This window comes from Tenrec ecaudatus, chromosome 3, assembly GCF_050624435.1.
Source record: "Tenrec ecaudatus isolate mTenEca1 chromosome 3, mTenEca1.hap1, whole genome shotgun sequence".
NCBI classification, from domain to species: domain Eukaryota; kingdom Metazoa; phylum Chordata; class Mammalia; order Afrosoricida; family Tenrecidae; genus Tenrec; species Tenrec ecaudatus.
Genome location: NC_134532.1, coordinates 158,402,306 through 158,410,383, shown reverse-complemented (window position 1 = coordinate 158,410,383; position 8,078 = coordinate 158,402,306). Strand labels below are relative to the sequence as shown.

General features: G+C 35.3%; 1 pseudogene; it reads left to right on the top strand.

Annotated features, from left to right (window-relative positions):
- The first annotated feature begins 6,545 nt into the window (after positions 1-6,545).
- On the top strand, positions 6,546-6,719 carry LOC142443854 (U1 spliceosomal RNA; annotated as a pseudogene).
- Positions 6,720-8,078: the final 1,359 nt, after the last annotated feature.

The following is an 8,078-nucleotide window of genomic DNA, read 5'->3' as shown; positions in this document are numbered from 1 at the left end:
TTTATCTTGTAATAGAAAGGCAATATGAACTCTGTTCCCCACATTAGCTTATGCACCCATTAACTTCAGCAATTGTGCCAGAAAGCTGAACATCCCAGAATGTCAGGCTTTTAGAAAAAAAAGTGTGTTTGCATTGAGGGAAAGGCCCAGTGTCTGTCTGCTACCTTAATTTTACAAGGCCAATATTTGAATTCTAAAATACTGACTACTATGTCTAAGAGCTTCTAAATAAATAGGAATATAGTAATATATTAGTTGGTCTTTAAATATATATGAGACAAATTTGAACCCAATTAAAATGGCTTATATCAAGATACCTAAACACATCTCATATTGCTTAATTTACTTTACTTCCCACCAAACTAATGATGGCTTGTGACTCCATTAATAGTGATTGTAGAGAGACAAGCTACAGTGTTCTAAATTGATAAAGGATCTACAAATATCTTAAAGAGTGAATATGTAGGTTATATTTTGGTATAATATGAAATTAGGTATGCACAGGGACTGAAGAAATAGAATAAATTCTAATTTTATTTTATAGTTTTTAATATATTCTACATCCTCAATCATGATACATGATTATAAAATTTTAGAAGATAACTAAAACTGTTACCATAGCTTCATTTCTGCCCATGTAAAATAGAAGACAAGTACACTCTCATGAAAAAAGGTAAACAGATTACAGTGATTGTTTTCCCTAAGAATTGCAAACTGAATGCTACTCTGGAAAAATGTGACTTCAATTGATACCAAAATTTGATGTGAATCTTTGTCTCTATAAATGTAGTCTATAGTCTGTGAGTTTAAAATGAGCATCAGCAGAGAGTTATTAGAACGGCAGCAGCTCAGGACCTACTATGTTTTTGTTGAGTGTGATAGAGCCGCTTCCTACTCATACAATGTGCCATCCTCATGATCGCTGCTGTTTTAGCTTTGTTGAAGCTACTGTGTCAATCCATCTGCCTCAAGGTCTTTATTTTTCCACTGGTATTTGCTTTACCAGACATGATGTCCTTCACTGACTAATCCCCCTGATAATATGTCCCCAATTTATGAGACAAAGTCTTGCCACCTGTGACAGTTTAAGTTTACTCTGCCCACATGGCCAGTGAAATGGCTCAGTGAGCCTCGTCTTTCTTTTCTCTTGCTCTTTGATCATTGGGCCAGTGTGCAGCTGCCTTAGCTTGTTCTCTTCTTCGATTTGCAAGCTACACTACCTGAGGGGCACCTAACCCATGGACTGTGTGGCTATAGTTTGAGCTTCCTTCAAGACTAGCTTTGCCACACTGCTGGGGTATACATCACTTGAGCTAGAGATTGTCAGACCCTGTCATCCGGCTGACTGCTGGTAACTTGCCTTGCTGTTTGCTGCCTATGGCCGGATTGCCTGAATTGAAGACTTGAAGGGCTGGCAGTGTATTAGCTGTCTCATGGAAGTGAGTTGCACTGAGTCATTTGTACTGCTTTATAAATTAGCTGACTATTTATTCATATACATATATATATGTATATATATATGTATATATTCATTAGTGTCCTGGTTTTGTTTCTCTAGAGAACCATGTCTAACATTCCGCCCTCACTTCTGGAGACAATTATGATCCCACTTCCTACAATGCAGATTTTTGTACTGCCAGTTGGTAGAATGTTCAGTGTTTGTTGCAAGCTCAAAGGCAACACGGCTCTATAGTCTACTTTATTCATTTTCTATCACATATATATGAGCTGATGGGTATATAATGGCCTGTGTCAGGTGTCCCTTAGACCTCAATGTGACACATTTTCTTTTGAACACTTTAAAGATACCTTTTGCACCAGATTAGTAATACAAATCAAATCTTGCATCTTTCACTACTGTTTTGTGGGTACTTCTTGGAAATATAAATAAAATAAAATCCTTGACAACTTTATTATTTTCTCCATTTGTAATGCTGTTGTTTATTGGCCAAGTACTAAGAATCTTTGTATTCCTTGTGTTGACTCTAGTCCAGACTGAAAGAAATCATCTTGAACTTTCACCAGTAAGTGTTTCAAGTGCTTAAGTGATTCAAGTCCTTAAATATTTTCCACAGACAAGTTTGTGTCATCTGCTTATCACCGATTATCAATAAGCCTTCCTCCAATCCAGATACGGTTATATTCACCACATAGCCCCTTTCTTTGGACTACTTGCTAGGCATACGGTTTGAGTAAGCATGGTGAAATGATACAACCCTGATACACAAACGTCCAGTACATAACTGTGAAACTTGAAGATTCACTTTGTAACATTCAACTAACTGCATCTTGTTTTATGTACAAGTGACTCATGATCAAAATGAGGCGTTCTGGAATTCCCATTCTTTACAATGTTATTCATACTTTTATATGTACTAGATGGTCAAATGTACTTCCATAGTCACTAAAACCCAGGCAAACATCTTTATGGTATTTACTGATTTCAGTCAAAATCCACCTGCTAACAGCAAGGACCTCCCTCTCTCCTTATCTACTTCTTAAATCTAATGGAATGTTTTAGCAGTTATTTGTTGATATAATGCTGCAATTAATTTTAAGTTATCTGAAGCCAAATTTTGCTTATGTTTTGTTCCGTGATTTTCCCATTCTATTGGATCAACTTTCTATGGAATGGGCACAAATATAGATCTCTTCTAGTGTGTTGGCCAAATAACCGTCTTTGAAATTTCTTGGCACAAACAAGAGAGAGGTTTCGGTGTCAGATTCATTTGTTGAAGCATCTCAACAGTTTTTCTAACGAGTTTTAAGATCTAGCTTTCACCAATGGTTCCTGTGTGGCTCAATTGTTTTCTTTCAATACTATTTATTATTGATCATAAGTTATTTTCAGAACTAGAGGATATTTTATAGGTCAAAACAGTCTCTATCTTGAAGTTTCTGATAGACAAAATTACTAAGGAATTTACATGAAAAACCAAACCAGTGTATGGTTACTGGAAGGGGCAAACAAGTCATTAAAAGGATATGGTAAGAGTTCTTTCTGATGAACAGAAATGGCTTTAATTGTTTCCATTTCTTCGTCTCTTGTGAAAATAATCTGCAGAACCAATCTATCATGACCACTTGGCCACATTTTATGAATCCTGGTTGAGACAAATGTTTCATTTTTGACCAAAGGACAACAGTAAAGCTATTGCCTACAAGATGACAAAAGAAATGAGTGGCTTCCTATGAGTAGGTATATGAGACTCACCTTGTAGACATTTGATTTCACTTGCACCGGTGACCCAGGTGGCTTTCTCTCTGCTTTTATTCTTGTTCCACTTCATTATTAATCTTAATTTTGGGGGTAATTTTCCAAGAGTTTTAATTTTTTGCCCTAATAGTTTTAAGAAGAATTTATATGAAAATTGATTGTACCACAAAAAATTCAAACCAAAATGTAATAAATTACACTGAATGTAGATTAATTATTATGCACCAGTAAAGAGACAGAAATGTGCACAATGAATAAGGAAAGAGGACTCATCAATGTGCTATAAACAAGAGAAAAACCTTTGACACAAAGACAAAAATAGACAAAGTCAAAGGATAACAATTCTATATATCAAGTTAATGGCAATAAAAAAGCAGACTGGCCATATTAATTTCTGATAATTAGAATTTGAAGCAAAGCTTGCATAAGAAACAGTGGATTACTATATATAAAAGTCATTTGAACAAAATTATATAACCAAAACAAACATATATGTACCCAATAAAATAGCCTCAAAATATATAAATCAAGTTCTGACAGATTTGATGAGTAACATAGTTATTGATATCAGATGCCCTTAATGTGGCTTCCCCAATAGAGGCCCTATGTTCAACGGAACGCTGTGTGGGTGAGCCCTGTGCCCTTGGGTTCACAATGGCTCTGCTTCAGCTCATGTTGCAGTCATTACGGCAGTTCATTCCATGGAAGTTCAGTCTGTCTCTCTAGCCTTATTCTTTAGCAAGCATGGCGTCCTTCTCATAGCACCAGTGTCTCCTCATAATACGTGCAAAATACATGAGAGGAAGTCTTACCAGCCTTTCTCCTAAGGAACGTTCTGGCTGTATTTCCACAAAGACAGATTTGTTTATTCTCCTGACAGTCCATGTTACTCTCATTATTCTTCACCAACAACACCCTTCATCTCTGGCAATTCTTCTCCAATATTCCTTCGTCATTGCTCAGCTTTCACATACACATGTGGGCACTGAAGACACCATGATCTGAGTCAGAAACATCTTAATCCTTAAAGTAATTCACTTGTTCATTAATGCCTTAAATATGTATTGTAAAACAAATTTGCCTAGTTCAATACATTGTTTGCTTTCTGCTTCATGATCATTGATTGTGCAAGTAAAGCAAACCCTTGATAATTCTAATATTTTCTCCATTTTTCGTGATCCTATCTATTGGTCCTGTTGGGAGGATTTTTGTTTTCTAATACTAAATTCTAATCTGTACTGAGGTTGTAGATTTTTTTCTTAATTGGTAAGTACTTTAAGTACTTACTCCTAGCTTTCAGAAAGCAAAATTATATCTTCAGCACTTTCTACTTTGCACTTGTTTTTATAGTTCATTCTAATGGCCAGCTAGAACTCACAAATGATGCTCATAATTATGAGATTTATTAGGGAATTTCACAGATTGAAAATCAGGTAAGATGCTCAGAATACAATTGTTTGGTCAGTTTTTCTGTGCCATGTCCATAGACAGGCCTCTCTAGGGCCCATAGCCCCTTGGCATGGATTCTTCCCTGCATATGCAAGGTTACAAAAATCTTTCAGGGTTGCCAAAAATACCAAAGGATTTGTCATTCCATTATATCCCTGAATCCAAGATATTCAGCCCCAGCTCTATAATCAACAAACCAAGCTCCCCCAATTAAATACCTAGGGGAAACCCACTTCACAAGTACTCAACTTTACTTGCTCTGTAGTCTTGGAACTTCACCACCCTACGTAATGTCATGACTGCTGTTTCTTCTGTTGCTGCTCCTCTTGTATCAAAACTGTCTCCAGAATCAAGGAATTTCATTGAGAAAGGTTATCAGAGTCCAAAAGTTATATCCTACTTTATCAGAATCCAAAAGATACTACAGATTAGCAGTGACATCTCTCATCCACTTCTGAGACTGCTCACATTTTACCCAGCAGTTTGGCTATCAAAAGGAACCCTATTAACAATCATTCACAAATAAATCATATATATCAATAGGTATCTTCCCCCACCTCTTAACTTGGCCCTATCAAGAAAATATAGGTTCAGTGGGAAGAGAAAACACTATGGCTAGAAAAGCCATATTAAATAATTCACTACAGGTTCTAGTTCAGGATGGCAACAAAATTACAAAGAAAGCAAATGTTTCTGCAACACTCAAGAGCAAAAAATAAAGAAAGGAAAACCAGGTCACCAGCAATTTGGAAATGGCTCAATAATTAAGTAATTTGAAGCTCCAAATACAAGGAACTGTGGAAGCAGCAGAAAAAGAGGAGGAATGGACAAACATGTTCACAGATGCCTAGTATTTTTTCCCAGCCCCTGGCTCACATGGCCCCAGAAGTTCAATGCATTCATCCCAGCCCCCTCCATAAATTCACATTATTTCACAGTCCCTGCTGTTACTGTGCTCACCTTTCTTAGCCCCAGACAGTTAACGGAGATTTGAAGAAATAGAAAACTGAATGAATGAATTTGAAAAAAATCTAAAAGAAAAATAATCAACAAAAATTGCAAAGGCATTTGAAAAAAGTTTGAACAAGGAATAATAATTATCTGTGTTACATTCAAGAGGAACAATTTACATTTCATAAGGATTCTGGAATAGATAGAAAATGAGAAACAGAGAATGAAAGAAAAAATCCCACAGAAAATATAGTAAAATAAAACCTGAAGAAAACTTCCCAGAGATCATAAAGGAAGAGAAAATAACTGTTTAGAGCCTCAAAAAGGATAGATCCCCAAGGAAAAACCCCATTATCAAGAACAAGGAGGTAATTATGAGAGGAGTAAGACAAAAAGAGAATATACAATGAAAACAGATAAGAATAAGTTCTGATTGATTTTTCAGTGGATAGAATGTAGGCAAAAAGACAATGGAAGGACATATATAAAACCCTGGGAGGAGAGTAGGGTTCACCCTACAAAGCAAGAATCTTACATCCAGCAAATTTATCATTTATTTATGAGGGCAAAATAAGAATATTTCCAAACAAATTCAAATTAAAGGAATCCATTAAAAAAACAGACTACTTTTATCATTAAGTGGGTAAACTGAATACTTATTCAACAAACAGCAGATAAAGCTGATATCAACATACAAAAGCAACCAACACAAAAATCGACCTACTCAAAAGAGCATCCAAATTTGGACAACCAAATGGGAAAGGCAACGAAACTATTAAGACCACAATAAACTCAGCAAACTGAAAGCAACAGGCTCACACATATCAATAACAACATGAATGTTAATGATTGAATATAGCAGTCATGAGAAAGAATATTATAAGTGCAAAAAGATCTATCAATGCGCTATTTATAAGAACTACAGGGTATACTTACCTGGCAGGGGAGATACCATGATCACGAAGGTGGATTTCCCAGGGTGAGCTTCAGTCATTGCACTCTGGATGTGCTGACGCTGCGATTGCCCCAAATGTGGGAAACTCCACTGCATAATTTGTGGTAGTGGGGGAAAGATAAAAAGGGGGGGGGGAACTACAGCTTAATCACAAAGGCAGAGAGACTAAAAATTGAAGGATAAGAAAAAATATATCAAGCTAAAGGCAACCCAAAAAAGCAGAAGTAAAATATTAATTGCCAATGAAATAAATTTACAAGCAAATCTTTCATGAGAAAGAGAAAAGGGAACTATATAATGATTAGAAGAGCTATAAACTAGAAGAGAAATCCATAATAAACCTTTGTGCCCAACAAAAGACCCTCAACTTACAGTAATCAAACACTAAATTAACTGAAGAGAAAAATAGATAATGAGATAGTAATAATAGTGAGGAGCTTCAATACATCACTCTCAGAGAAGCACAGATAATTAGGAAAGAATTTTAATAAAGACATAGAAGAATTAAGCAAAATAAGTAATCAAGTGGCTCTCTTAGATGTATTCAGACCACTCCCCTCAAGGATAACACAGTGCACATTCTTCCCCAGTGTGCATTGAACATTCTCTGGAATTGACAACATGGTAGAACACAAATTAAGCTTTAATAAATTTTAAAATTGTGAGATTCTACAAACCAGTTTCCCAAACCACATGCTATAAAATTAGAAATCAACAATTGGAAGCGCATGGGCAAAACCAATTAAATACATGGATTCTGAATAATACATGACTTCAGAATGAATGTGTAGCTTAAGAAATAAAGAATGTATATTTTTCAAATCCTTGAAACTAATAATAATAAAATACAACATACCAAAACCTTTGGGACACAGCCAAAGTTGTACTCAGATGTCAATATATAGCAGTAAATGCACACAATGTAAAAGAAGAAATAAACAAAATCACACCAGGAGCCAGCAACTTGATCATCTGAAATGTGAACACTCACTTAATTTTTATTTTAAAGCATTGAAAAAATGAAAGAAAACTAAAAATTATGCCAAAAATAAATAAATAAGTTTAGTTATAAATCACTGCATTGTGCTTCTGCACACAATATATATGTGTGTTATTGGATTTGTTTCTCTACACAAGCTGGCCTGACACAAGTTACAACCCTGACCTATACATTTCTTACTTTCAACATGTAATATCTCCTTGTTGAATGATTGTCTCTTCATTTGTGTACTGATTTACCATGAGCCCATTGATTGTTCAGGAAATCCCAATCTTCACAATATTACATGAAAGTTTACAAAGCAAAGTAGCACCCCTTTTAACATTTTTAAAAGGTTGTTTTGTGATATTGGTTACAATTTTTGCAATCAATATTCTGATACTGTTTTCATGTCTCTTACTCTCCTGTCCTTCCATACTTTCTATCTCTACGTTGGAGTAAATATTGACCTTTTGTTTATATAGCTGTTTAATTTAGGAAGTACATTCATCGCAACTATGATTATA